The following is a 14649-nucleotide window of genomic DNA, read 5'->3' as shown; positions in this document are numbered from 1 at the left end:
GGGAGGTTATTGCCATTGAGTGACTGATGTTCCTCTAGCCTATCTCCCTGCTGTGGAGGATCTTCCAGTTCCCTGCTCAAAGCCCTGCAACCTTTTGGGAAAAAACCCTGGGGAAAGTCTTGGAAATGCTACCAAACAAGGACTCTCAACCCCTGTGCAGCCTCCAAAGCCCAGTAAGTCTCCCAAGTCAGGTTCTGTTTCCTGTTGCTAGGGCTCCATTCAGCTACTGGCTTTGAGGCCACACTGTGTCAGCTATACTGAGGCCACCTGGCAGTGGTAGAGTGATCTTTCCCATTCTCATCAGTTCTGAAGGACAACTGCCTTAGTCTCCCAGGGTCTCTTGAAGAATGTGTGGGCAAAACATTCTTCCAGCTTCTCTTGGTAGCCCCTCTCTGTTGAAAGCCCACATACAAGACCATGGAGACTGGCTTCCACGTATCCTCTCTCCATGCACATGAGCATCTACAGATATATTTTAGTATTTTAATAACCTTTATGGACCTGCAGCTGCACCCTGGCAAACACCAGCTCTAGGTCAAGATATGAGTTTCATCCAAGCGTGGTGGCTCATGCCTGTAATCCCAGCACTTTGGGAAGCTGAGGAGGGCAGATCACTTGAGGTCAGGAATTCCTTCCTCTCATCTTCCTCAACCCTGTGAACCAAGCCTGCCTCCGCAGATCCCTGTGTGTTAGTGGGCAATCCTTTCATCCTGACTGGAAACAGCTCTCTCCTGGACTCTCAGCAGCTAGAAGGTGGGGCTCTGAATATTTTAGCCCCCACCAGCTACACAAGAATAGAAACCAACCATGTACCGTTTTGACATTGAGTTATCCTTCCAAAATTAGGGAGAGATTTCTTTCTACTGAATCAATTTGAACCTTCTCCACAGATCTCTTTCTTTCTGTGTCATATCTGGCTAATGGACTAAGAGATTCTCAGGTGGGGGTGGGATTGAAACTCACATCTTTTTTTTTTTTTTGAGATGAAGTCTCACTCTGTTGTCCAGGCTGAAGTGTGATGTGGTGATCTCGGCTCACTGCAACCTCAGCCTCCTGAGTTCAAGTGATTCTCCTGCCTCAGCCGTCCTGAGTAGCTGGGACTATAGGTGCATGCCACCACACCTAGCTAACTTTTGTATTTTTAGAAGAGATAGTGTTGTGCTACGTTGGCTAGGATGGTCTCAAACTGACCTCAAGTGATCTGCCCACCTCGGTCTCCCAAAGTGCTGAGATTACAGGCATGAGCCACTGTGCCTGGATGAAACTCTATCTTGACCTATAGCTGATGTTTAGCCAGGATGCACCAGCATGTCCATGCAGGTTATTAAAATAATGAACTACATCTGTATCAGCTGGTCAGTAGCCACTGCCAAATGCCCACCTGTGTCATTAGGATGCTGCTCATCCCCTTCTCTAGATCCCCTGGACTCCCTGCAATCCAAGAGAAGGGACCTGGCACCCCAAGGATGTCCAGGAGCTTGCTTTGGCTCTAGAGCCAGGCTTCTTTCTGATTGGCTGGTTCCTGAGCCACACTGGTTTATTAGTCTGAAGAGCAGCTGACCCTTTCAGCTAACTAATCACACTGCTTTTTACAGATAGCCACTTCAGACACCTGTGGCAACAATGTGTTGGGTTCTATTTTAAGGCATGCTGAAGCTCCTTGTAAAATGGTTTCAGTGCCAAACAGTCTTGTCACTGGGCATCACTGCCCTTGATAAAATTTCCCTTCCGTCAACAAACTCCAGCCTGGAAATCCCAGACTGCCCCTTTATCAATATGCTTTCAGAAAACAGCAATAGTCTTTCTATGCTGAGTGCTGCTCACTGCCAGGCACTGCACCAAGGGCTCTGCATGGAAGATCTCACTGAGTCCTCTCTGTGATAGCGTGACTTGTAGCCATTATTATTATCATTTAACAGATGTACAGACTAAGATTCAAAGAGTTTGGGTAGTCTGTTCGAGCTGTTCCACTAGAAAGCAGCAGGGCTGGGTTTAAACCTCGGCCCAGGGACTCCAAAGTGCTTAACCTTTAAGCTAAACTGATTCGTATACAGTGTTATATATGTTCATTATTTGTTGCTGTTTTTATTGTGTGATGTCTTAGTCTGTTTTGTGTTGCTATAACAGAATACCACAAACTGGATAATTTACAAAGAAAAGAAATGTATTTCTCACAGGTGTGGGAAAGTCCAATAACAAGGTGCTGGCATCTGAGAAGGACTTGCTGCATCATCCCATGGTGAAGGGCAAGAGGGTGAGACAGAGAGAGGGAGAGAAAGCACAAGAGAGGGACAAACTCGCTTTTGTAACAAACCACTCTCTTGATTACAAATCCACTCCTATGAAAATGACGTTAAATCAGTGGGAGAGCAGTGTCCTCATGATCTAATTACCTCGTAAAAGTCCCCACCACCACCTACGCTGTAGTGGCACTGGGGATTGTTTCCAACACATGAACCCTGGAGACAAATTTAACCCATAGCATGGGATACCCACTACTGTAGCACCCCAGGAAGTGTGTGTGTGTGTGTGTCTGAGAGAGAATTTGAATGAACACCTGTAGGATGAAGGGAGAGGCACAGGTAGTTACTGACAGGTCCCTGTTCCCTGTCATTTTATGTGGTTCCTTCTGATCATCCGGATTCTCTGAAATAGAAAACTACTGTATGTCAAGGGCTTTGACTTTTCTCAAAACCTAGATGAGTACCACATGCAAGCAGGGCCTCTGTCAAGGCATCTAGATCATAATGGGGATGAATCAGTAAGTGGAAATTTCTGGGAAAGGAGGGAGGAGGCTGCTAGCTTCTTTCTGCCAAGATGAGCTGTGACGGCCCTTTTTTCCCCTCCCTCCCTTTCTTCCTTCCCTCATTTCTTTTTTGTCCCCTTCCATATCAATATTGAGAAGGGCACTGGAGGCTTACTGAAGAGCTATAAGCAATAGCGGTGAGGGCCCAGAACATTCCTTGTTTCCAGATGGTATCCGTGCCTGTGGATCTGGGGGGAATGTGGACCGTGTTGGTGGACTCTAGTGGCTTTTACCCTGCTGGATTCCCTCCGGAGTGGTTTTCTTGCGAGTGGGGAATTTTAAGATTTAAAACAAAATTCAAAATGCTGAGTGTGGCTGACTTCTCTGAGGGTTTCTCTGCTTCCAGATCAAGCTCAGGCTGTGCCCTAGCTAGAACAGCGCATCCCCATGGAGTGTCCAGGCCTGGAGAGATTGTCTGGTTCACCCCTGGTAGACTGGCTAGCCCGGCTGCAGGCTCTCTTTGCCTCAGCGCTCCCCACAGCTGATGGCTGGCCAGCGTGTCCACCATCTTCATGTGCAAGGTATGCTCTACATTAAAGATCCTCTGACCAGAGAACACTGTGGATAAGACGATCGTCTGCTTTTTCCTTCACCTTTGAGCCCAAACTCTCACTGACCATTAGGGCTTGAATGAGCTGCAAATCCAATGCAGTCTAGAAATGCCCACCAAAAAGACTAATTTGAACTTTGCCTAGGGCCAAATTACAGGGGATAGGGAGGGTAAGGGAGGAAGAGAAAACGTATTTCTTCTGCCTATATCATTGTATTTACCCAAAAAACTTGTCTCTCCCACCGTGGGAAGAACCGAGCCTTGGAGCCAGCAGTCAGAGTGTAGGCAGCTTCTGGGTTTGAGTGTTTCCTTTCAAGCTTCCACTTCCCGCCAGAGAACAGGCCCTCTGCTTTACCGCCGGCCTGGGCTGAGATCTGAGGTTCTGTTAATTGTGGAGTGAAATTCTGCCAAGGAGGCGGATATTGCCATTGCGCCACCTGCTGGAAGATTGAAAAAGAATTTGAAACTCAAGGTTCAACTAGTGGCTTCACACTCAAAATGATTATTTTTCATAATTCCCATTTTGTCTTATTACACAAGTTACACAGTTTCATTGAAGACAATTTAGGAAGTTTATAGAAGTAAAACAAAACAAAAGTCATCCATTATTCTGTCACCCAGAGATAACCATTGTTTATATTTTGTTGGCTTTGCTTCCAGTCTTTTTTCTAGTTACATATATGTAAATTCATAGACATTATTAGCATCATTTAATATACGTTATTTTATCATTTATAGATATTATTTATAGTTTGCTTTTTAAATGTAACAATAAATCTATCTTTACCTATTATTAATTATAATCTGCAACATGAGTCTTGCTTAGTAGTTTTTTAATATTTATATATCATAAATCTAGAGTCTATTCCTACATGTTAATTACATGCTTCTATGCTTTGGCTTTTACTGAGTCTAGTTCCCCCCTCCCTTTTTCTCCTCTTCTTTGCTTCCTTCTCCTTTCTTCCTGCTTTACTTTCTTCTTTTTCTCTTTACTTATTTCTTTACTTCCCTCCCCTAACAAACATCTGCCTTAGATACTGTTTGGGACGGTCCCTTGGGTCTGTCTGACTCACTTCTTCATAGAAGGAGCTCCAGAGACTTTCGCTTGGGCCCTGGAGCTCTCTTCCGGGTGGGCTCTGCTGTCCTGCCACAAAAATAGAACATTCTGTACTTTGGATAGAGACAGACAAGAAAGATGGGATCCCAATCTAGTGCATTCTCCAGTGTCCAGTGAAAAACAGGAGGCTAACAATTGCTGATCAGGTACTGTGCACAAGCCGGACTCCGTTCTAAGAACTTGACATGAATTATCACACGTAAGTATCACAAAACCCTCACAAGGTATAGTCCTTCCCTCCCTCCCTTCCTCTCTCCCTCCTCTTCTCCTTCCCTCCCTCTCTTCCTTCCCTCCCTTCCTCTCTCCCTCCTTTTCTCCTTCCCTCCCTCTCTTCCTTCCCTCCCTCCTCCCTCCCTTCTTCCCTCCCTCCTTTCTCCCTTCCACCCTCCCTCTCTTCCTTCTTTCTTTTCTTCCTGCCTTTTACTGGGCAGCTTAGGACACCAAGCTTAAAAAAAATACATGAATTTGCCCAAGATTACCAGCTAGAAAAGCCTTAAACCTCCGTGTGCAATGATTTAGTATGGAAACAAAACAAGACAATATTTTCAGCCTCTCTTGACAAACTGGCAGATTTGACAACACAGGTTTGCCTTCCCCTGTAACAACCATTAGCTGGAGCTGAGTAGCGGTGTCCATATTGCATGAGTACAGGCTCTCCAGTTGCACCGTCTCCCGTTCTCATACATTCTCTAAGGGTAGGAAAGGACTCCCTACTGCCAGTGGCACTATGGGACAGACTGACTTCAACTCATAAAACAAGAGAGTTAACGGAAAGAAAATGGCAGGCTCAGAGCGGTATATTCCTGGTTCTGTCTGAGAACCAGGATGCATCTATGGCTGCCCTAAAGGAACCACCTTTCTCTCCTATCCATGGGTGTGGAAATGGATGTGGAGGATGTTAGACCACGGTGGGAGGAACATAATTATAGTTCAGACTGAAGTCGTTGCTATGGGTGCCACTTCCAGAGCTGCTAGAGTGAGCACGCGCATGGGCAGATGGGAGCAGTTGCTAGCTTTGTTGGCTGATGGTGGCCTATGCTAAGTGAAATTGATATAATATAGAACAGGGAAAATTAGCAAACTTTCTCTGAAAAAAGACTGGCAGTAAAGTTTTGGGCTTTGTGAGACATGAGGTCTCTGTTGTAACTAAACTCCGCTGTTGTAAGTGCTGGAGCAGCCATAGACAGTATGTACACGAATGGGCGTGGCTGTGTTCCAGTCAAGCTTTGCTTACAAAACAGGTGGCAGCGGTATCTGCAAAAGCAGGCCATAGTTTGCCAACTCCAGTATAGAAGGAATCTAAAGACTTAAGAATAGGGCCGCTAGAGTGGATTTGGCGTCTACAATGACGCCCCTCCTAAATTAAGTGGATTTTATTTTCCAGGGTAGATTCTATTTTCTTCAACTGAGCCCTCACTCATGCATTGTTTCTCCACTTTCTGTGAGTTTTGAAAATGGTCAAAATAAGACATTTCCTTGCAAACAATTGGAGATTAGGGATGGAAATTCAGATTTGGATTCTTTGACTTGGTTATTTTCGAAATTGTGTTAGTGACTGGGTTCCCAGCAGACCAGAACCCCCACGGGGCTCCTCTTTGGACCCAGAACTTCATAGGCTAATGGAGCCAGCAGAGGCAGAATCACCCCAAATGGAATTGGAACTGTGGGGAGGCCACGGTCCTTGAAACGCATCCTTTGAAGATCAGGATGACAATATCATTTAACACAGCAATTTCCAGTCCCTGAGAGATTGGAGTCAGATCAAGAGGGAAGGAAAAACAATTTAAAAAGAGAAGCCTGAGAAGTCTAGGCATCTCTCATAAGACTGGAGTCTCCAGATTCAAGGGTTAAGCTCAAAAAATAAGAAAGTAGGTGGAGAAAAAGCCTGCCAGGGAGTGAACCTGTGTTTGTGTTTTACTTGAAGTCCTTGGTGATGTGGGAAAAGGGGATAAGAAGACACTCCTATGCTGGCTTAGTATAAATAGACACCATTCTCTAAAGTTGGAACTTTAGAGAGTAGGAACACAGGAGTCGGAACTCCCCCTCCTGTGTCCATGAGACTACTACTGGGTGACAGTGGTGCTCATTTCTGATGTGGTCCTGGTGGGGACTCATAGGCTTGTCAACACAACACTCCGGGCAGCCTCCTGCAGATCAGACCTTAATAATGATTACAGCTCATGCTTACAGGGCATCTATTGTGTCCCAGGCCCTAGGGTAAGTGTGGTTTACGCATTAGCTCCTCTAGTTCTCACAACCCCACAAAATATAATCTCTCTGTTTTCATGAGGGGATTGGCTCCAGGTGCTCCACAGATACCCAAGTCCACAGGTGCTCAAGTCCCTTATAGAAAATGACGTAGTATTTGGCCATCACCTATGTGCATTTTCCTCTGTACTTTAAATCATCTCTATGTAAGTCTCATGATTTATAATGCCTAATATAAGTGCTATATAAGTAGATGTAATACTATGTTGGTTCTTTACTTATTATTTCTCATAGTATTATTATTATTCTTATTGTTTTTCTCTTGAATATTTTTGATCCATGATTGGTTGCATTCACAGATGTAGAACCACAGATACAGAGAAGTGACTATAAATACGATTATTTCCACATTCGGCTCAACCTGAATTCCATTTTCCTGCATCCCAGATTCAATTCACATGGTTTATTTTACACAAGAAGAAACTGATCACATCACAGCAAATTGTAGAACCAATGAGATCCCAGATCTCTAAACAACCAGTCCATTTTCCCACACTGCTTCCTTGGTTGAGGGTTTATTAGCATGCAGGCTAAGCTTCTAGAACAAAGAAACCCAAAAACACACAGGCTTAAATAAAAGAGAAATTTTATGTATCTCTCACTAAGCAGTCCTAAAGTGAGCAGTTCAAGGTATCTCTGCTCCATCAGATAATTCAGGACCCAGTTTATGTGGCCTTGCTGGATCCCAGAACTGGGGATGCCCTAGGTCTGGCCAATCATCATCATGTTAATGGCGTTGTGGCCCAAGCAGGATCAAAGAGAGTCAGCCTAGGATTTCTGTTGAAACCATGGGGAAAGAGGCAATTCTTCTATGGGAGTGGCTAAACAGCTCAAACGTGGGCCTTAGAAAGCTTTTGCCTATTTTTACCACTGCAAGAGAAGACCCCAAGAGTGATGAAAATAACAGGGAAAATTAGAGGCAACAAAATGAGAGAAACAGATTCCAATGTCAATATTTGAGACCCAGAATGTAGCCTATGCCTGAAGACAATCTACCTCTGGACTTTTCAGTTGTGCAAGCCAATAAGTGTGCATTTTTGTCCAAAACGATTTGTGATGGGTTTCCCTTATTTACAACAGAAAGAGTCCGAATAAATATTGAGTTATTCCCTTAAGACCCACATTTCCTGCTCCTCCTCCCATTGCTATAGCGGGTCTCACAGCCCAGCTCTGGGGGCAGAGGAGAGAAAGTCCACTGAACTAAGAGACCTGACACTGATCCTGGCCATCATCTCACTCCTTCCTCCCAAGCCTCTTCTTAGCACTGGTCACCACATCCTTCTTCCGAGCACCATCCACAGGCTGCTCTTAGATGGCTTCTTTCTAATCTAATGTTTATTTTAACTTGATTTCACCTGAATATGAGTGTGTGTGCCTGTGAATTCATGTACTGGCACATGTGACAGTGGTTCTCAAACTTCAGTGTGCATCAGAATCACCTGGAGAACTTGATAAACACAGTTTCGCGAACCTCACCCCCGGAATTCACAATTCAGCAGGGCTGGGTGGGACCTAACAATCTGCATTGCTGACAAGCTCCCGGTGACGCAGATGCCGCTGTCCAGGGACTGTACTTTGTGAACTACTGGCACATGGGATGGGGGTAAAGAGTAACATCTGCCATTTCTAGAATGGTTTTCAATTGGTAAAGACTTTTGATGCAATGTATTTTAATTGAACCTTCTGGTTATTGTGTAAGATAGGTAAGACAACTATTACTGATCTATCTATTTAACTCTGATGAGAAAACTGAGGCTCAGAGAAATGAAATGATTGACCAAGTACACACAGCTAGGACTTGGAGAAGCTGAAACCAAAAATCGGATCTCCTGACTTGTATACTTTTTGCATTACAGTATGCTATCTGACACAAAAGTACAAATCAATATTGAGAAATTGGGGGAGGAGAGAAAAAAAGAAGAGGGGGATCAACCATGGCTAAAGAGAGAAAGAGAAAGAGAGAGAACCTGGAACCTAAAATTGAAACCCTGGAAAATGTGTGGCACACAGAAGACAATCATGGGCTTGGCATTAGTCAGCCCTGGATTTGGTCCCAGTTCTCCTACTTTTTTGTCCTTGAACCTTAAGAATATTTTTTAATCTCTTTGATCTCCAATTATGAAATGGAGATGATGACACCTACCTTGAAAGATTATTGTGATTATTTAATAAAATAACACACTCAAGCTTTTAGCAAAAACATGGCCCAAATTTTAGCCACTGGAGCTTCATTTAATCCTCACAACCCTTCTGCATTAGATGTTTTATCAGTGAAGGGTAGACTGAGTCACTTTAACAAATGACATCTCCAGACAGCTTGCAGAATAAAAAGTGTGTGTCTCTCACGTGACAATTTGAAGTGAATGGTTTAAGTTGATGGGCAACTCTTCTGTGCACAGTCATTCCGGACTCAGGCTGATGGCAGCTTTTTCGATATTTATCCTCCAAAATCTCTCTTGTTGTTGCATTAACCAGCCAACAGGAAGGGGAAAGATGAATTAAATGAGGCATAGCGGGCTTTTAAGGTGTCATTCCAGAAGGCACACGTATCTTGCCTCACATTCTAATGTAGAGATCTAAGTGACATGGTCATATGTAGTTTCAAAGGAGCTGCTGGGAGAGAGTCCTCCTTGGACCTCTTGCATTCCTACATTTCTTGCTGAGTATACCAGAACTTCAAGGACCTCACTGCTCTTTTACCCAGGCCATTTCTTAGTGTTGTTTAATGCAGACAATTACCTTAGGAAATGAAATTACATCTACTCATCCTTCCTTCCAACACATACTCCACCAAGGACAATGAATAGGCTTGCTTATTGCTTACTATAAAAGTGATGGATTCCCCAAGCTTGGTGCTCCTCAGTTGCAGCACAAACCCACTGCATGCATGACATCCATCGGGGGCCATCACATGGTCCTCTATGAGACCTGGGGCAAGAAGAACCAATGCAAATATGCTGATGCTCCTGCTGCTGGATGTGTCATGAGTACTAAACTCCTTTGTCTCTGACTTAAGGTCTTGCATCTTCCATTAGCACCAGTGAAACAGTCAGAAGCTAACATATTAGCTTTAAATAAGGTAGAATCAAATCCAAGGCGTGGCAGGAAGTTGAGAAATAGGGTCTCTGCCTGGGTAGCAATGTCCTAGCTACAATCTTAGATGTATAGAAGAAGGACAAAAGGGATTTTGGTGATTAGTTACCAATCTCTTTCATTAGATATTCTTATCTCCATTAGAAAATGAAAACTCAAAGAGGCAAAGTGATATATGATTTAGTTCTGTGTGCCCACCCAAATCTCATCTCGAATTATAATCCCCACGTGTCATGAGAGTGACCTGGTGGGAGGTGATTAGATCATGGGGGCAGTTTCCCCATGCTGTTCTTGTGATAGAGAGTGAGTTCTCATGAGATCTGATGGTTTAAATATGTTTGTTAGTTCCCCAGCTCATGCTCTGTCTCTCCTGCTGCCTTGAAAGAAGGTGCCTGCTTCCCCTTCGGTTTCCACCGTAATTGTAAGTTTCCTGAGGTCTCCCCAGCCATTTGGAACTGTGAGTCAATTAAACCTCTTTCCTTTATAAATTGCCCAGCCTGAGGTAATATCTTTATAGCAGCATGAGAACAGACTAATTCACAAAGCAATTTGCCCAAGGTCTGGCAAAAGAAGAGCTGGGATTTGAACAAATCTGTTGAATTTCTTCCGCTAAAAAGAGAAAATGCACCACAGGAATGTATTATTGCAGCCATGCAAATGTATACAGAAGCCCATTTACTGTGAAACTAATGGTAACCCTAACCCCACCTTAATCCTTACCCTAACCCTTCCAAGGCTCTGGGAGTGGCCCTAGCAATGTGTTCACATAGAATTGGATGCTGCGTTAAAGAGCTTGGACTTTAGCATATAGGCAATAGGGAGCCATTTGAAGTTCTTGAGCAGAGATATAATATTGTGACTGCAATGTGAGAGGTAAATTGGATGGAAAGAAACACTGGAGGCAAGGACACTGGGTAGGAGACAGTGGTCATGGTGCCTGGCCCGAGTAGATGCTAGATGTGTGCTGAATGAATGGCTTTGGGGGAAAATGATAATGGCCTAAAGCAGTAGAAGGGCAGGATGTATGGGGGTGAGTGAGCAGATCATAATTTCTCGCAACATCCCATGCTTGGGAATCATGCACATTGTATTCAAGGTGGCAGCTACTTCTAGGGGCAGGAAAGGAATTGTGACTGGGGAAGAGGTCAAAGGCACCTCAACTCCTTTGGTAATATTTTATATACTAAGCTGGGTAACTATGCACATCCTTTTTCAGTTTTGACTAATGATCATGAAAAATTCTTCATACCTTTTGTAAGTCTGAAATATTTCCTAATAAAATGTGTGAAACACGTTTTAGAGGCAGAATAGAAAGGGTCGCCTTTCGAAGTGATCTCTGTGTACAGCCCTTCTGAAAGATCTTTGCATTTAGCAGAAGACAATTCATTAACATAAAGAATGTCTGAGGGAGGAAGATCTAGTTCCAGAAACCTGTAGGTGGGAAACATATTTTCAGGGGAAAGAGGAATCTTTGGGGTCTGCTTGCAGCCACATGCATGACTGGCTTACCCAGCTGCATACAGGACTGAACCTGGGGGGGCCCTTAGAAGGGGGAACTGTATCTACCCTCTGACAGGGAATCTCCCTGGAGAGCACCCCCCCACCCTCCATCACCGCAGGGAGCACGTCAGCAGAAGCCATTTTAGTAGTGACACCTCTTGCCCCCAAATGCTTGAGTTCCCTTTGTGAATTTTTCTCAATTTTTTTAAAGCCAAGATGAGCATGCTAATCTTTCTCCTCTCTCAGCTTCACATGAAACCCTGGCACACCGCCTTGCATTATTCATGAAGGCTTACATTAATCAAATGCTTCAAAGTTTCATAAAGTTTCTATTTTGGAGCACACATTCTTTGTAGGGTGGGCACTTCGTGGACAATGCGATCGTATTTTGGAGCTCCTCCAGCATTCTTAATTCCCATCTGCTTTATTTGCTGCAGCTGTTTTATTTCTTCCCAGAGGCCACATCTCAGAATTCTGTAGTATGTAGAGTGTTTTCAAATAAGTGTGAGCACCAGGAAATGCTTTCTAGGTTGAGTGGATGCAAAAGAGATCCAAATTGTTATACTTGGTTTGTCTTCTCTGACTCATATCTCCCTGTGATGCCCACATGTATGATTGTGGCAGAGGCTGCTGCTTGCTCTCCAGGGCATTTTCTCTTTTTTCCTTAAAAATTGAACTGCCAACTTTTAGCTGAACCATATAGTATAAGGACTACATTTCCCAGGCTTCCAGAATGCTCTCTTCCAGAGGCCATGAGACCAGCTTCTGGACAATGGGTGTAACAGAAGTGTTGCCCCGTGACCTTGGGGCATGCCCCCATTTCCTCTCTGGTTTCCTGTGGGCTGGAATATGCTATGATGGCTGGAGCTTGGACTATGAAGAGTAATCGACCAATCAGTAATCTTGCTGAGCAAAGCAACAAGATAGAAGTTGCTGAACTCCCTAACCCCTTGGAATGCCTTACCAGCCCTGGACTTCCTAAAAGGGGGAAAACTCCCATCTTTTATAGGACATTATTTTCTAGGGAAGGTAAAGTTTAAGGAGATAGAGGAGGGCTGCGATGCACTTACTAATTCATCCCTGAGGGTTCTGTAAGTAATACTTTAATTTGCATATTAGAGAGTATTTTACTGGTGTACTATTGAAGGTCATAATGGGAAGGACTGACCTTAAGGTGCCAAATCCTGAAAGCATAAACATCTTCCTGGATAACATTAGACCAACTTGCTCCATGTCTCTTTTGCCAATACCCATAGTACGAGCATTAATGCGCCGAGACTCCCAGGAATATTCTCCATTGCACTAGAAGGAAAGAGGAGTTGACCCAGCTAAGCAAGAGTAACTTGCCCTAACATCATTGAATTGCAAATGGTTATTGGATTATTGTCATATTTCTCGTTATAAAAGCACAAGAATAAAAATCACCAATATAACTAAGAGTGTAATTGGATTGTTTGTAACACATAGGATAAATGCTTGAGGGGATAGATACCCCATTCTCCATGATGTGATTATTTCACATTGTATGCTATATGAAAGCATCTCCTGCCTCATCCTCCCGGGTAGCTGGGACTACAGGCGCCCGTCACCATGTCTGGCTAATTTTTTTTTTGAGACAGAGTTTCACTCTTGTTACCCAGGCTGGAGTGCAATGGCACGATCTTGGCTCACTGCAACCTCTGCCTTCTGGGTTCAAGCAATTCTCCTGCCTCAGCCTCCCGAGTAGCTGGGACTACAGGCGCGCACCACCATGCCCAGCTAATTTTTGTATTTTTAGTAGAGACGGGGTTTCACCTTGTTGACCAGGATGGTCTCGATCTCTTGACCTCATGATCCACCCACCTCAGCCTCCCAAAGTGCTGGGATTATAGGCGTGAGCCACCGCGCCCGGCCTGGCTAATTTTTTGTATATATTTTAGTAGAGATGGGGTTTCACTATGTTGACTAGGCTGGTCTTGAACACCTGCAATCCCTTAGGCTTGTATACGTGTTTTTTTTCATTTCCTACCTTCTTTTTTGCCATTATAAATAACTCTGGGGTGAACATCCTTGTAGATATGTATTTCCATACATCCTGATTTTTTTCTAGTAAATTTCTAGAACCGGAATTCAGGAGGATTTATTCACCATTGCTACTATTCCTTTTTTTAGACCCATTTTGATGTCACTGGTTTTCACTGTCTCCTCTGGTTGGACAGACCTCAGTCAGGTTCTCGGAACAATAGCCCTTTGTCTGGTTTATGTTAAATATGAGACCATGAACATTTCTTATTCTGAAATATTCATAGGTTTTTGTTTTCATCTTCTATCATTGCAAGCAGTTAAAAACACAGCCTGGAGAAATGACATTTTTCTTTGAGAAAATGAATTGGTAATTTATTTGAATGAGGCTGGGTAGTTGTTTTAAATTATTACCTGATGCATACCACTAATGAAATGAAGTTCGTTTACATCTTTAAATAACCTTTAATATTTGTACAAGTAAATATCTCCACTTGATGATAATGGAAATTGTCAGAAGTTTTCATTTTCTCACAATTTAGCTCACTCACAATGGCTGTCAGACAGCCGAATGATCTGACGCAGGGCGCTGCTAATTGTTTCAGCAAAAGACAGTGTTTCAAAGGTACGGGAAAAGAGGCGCAGACACTAATGAAGTTTTATTATCAGAACATAGAATTAGGATTGTGACAAGAGACAATGGTGGCAATGACATGTAGTTAGAATGTTACAGCTTGTGAAGTCTTCTACTAAACCTCAGGAACAGAAATGTTGAGAAGTGTAGACTGATGACTATCCCTCAGGGGAAACAGATCAGATCTCAGCTGATCTGGCTGGAAGGAAAGCAAAAAAAAAAAAAAACAAAGCAAAATAAACCAAAAGAACCCCCCTAAGAAACAAAAGACAGATTCAAGCCAACCTATGGTTTGTAAAATAAACAAGGCACAGGCTTGTGTAAGTATCCTTGACATATTCAAATGATGAAATTGGCATGCTTCGGTATGTTTGTTCTCAAAAATAAGGTGGTCAAAGCTGAATCCAGTGGATCGTAATTATACTAAGGACTCCAGGTTTGAAATGCTGCCATCAGTGATTAGAAATTATTTTGTGGGAGAGAGGGAAGGAAGGTAAAAAGAAGGAAGTAGAAAAAAGAAGGTGAGAAGGGTTCATTGTGAGAAGGGTCCATCATCATCCAAAATGAAGCTCACAATAACAATCTCCATGAGATGCCCCTTCAGAATAGCCCTTGCCATTTATCCTTCACTCATTTGTTAATATTTGATAGATATTTATTATCTACTAAGTACCAGGCAC

The sequence above is a fragment of the Callithrix jacchus genome, chromosome 10 (genome assembly GCF_049354715.1).
Source record: "Callithrix jacchus isolate 240 chromosome 10, calJac240_pri, whole genome shotgun sequence".
In the NCBI taxonomy this organism is placed as follows: domain Eukaryota; kingdom Metazoa; phylum Chordata; class Mammalia; order Primates; family Cebidae; genus Callithrix; species Callithrix jacchus.
Note: the sequence above shows the minus strand (reverse complement) of the source record.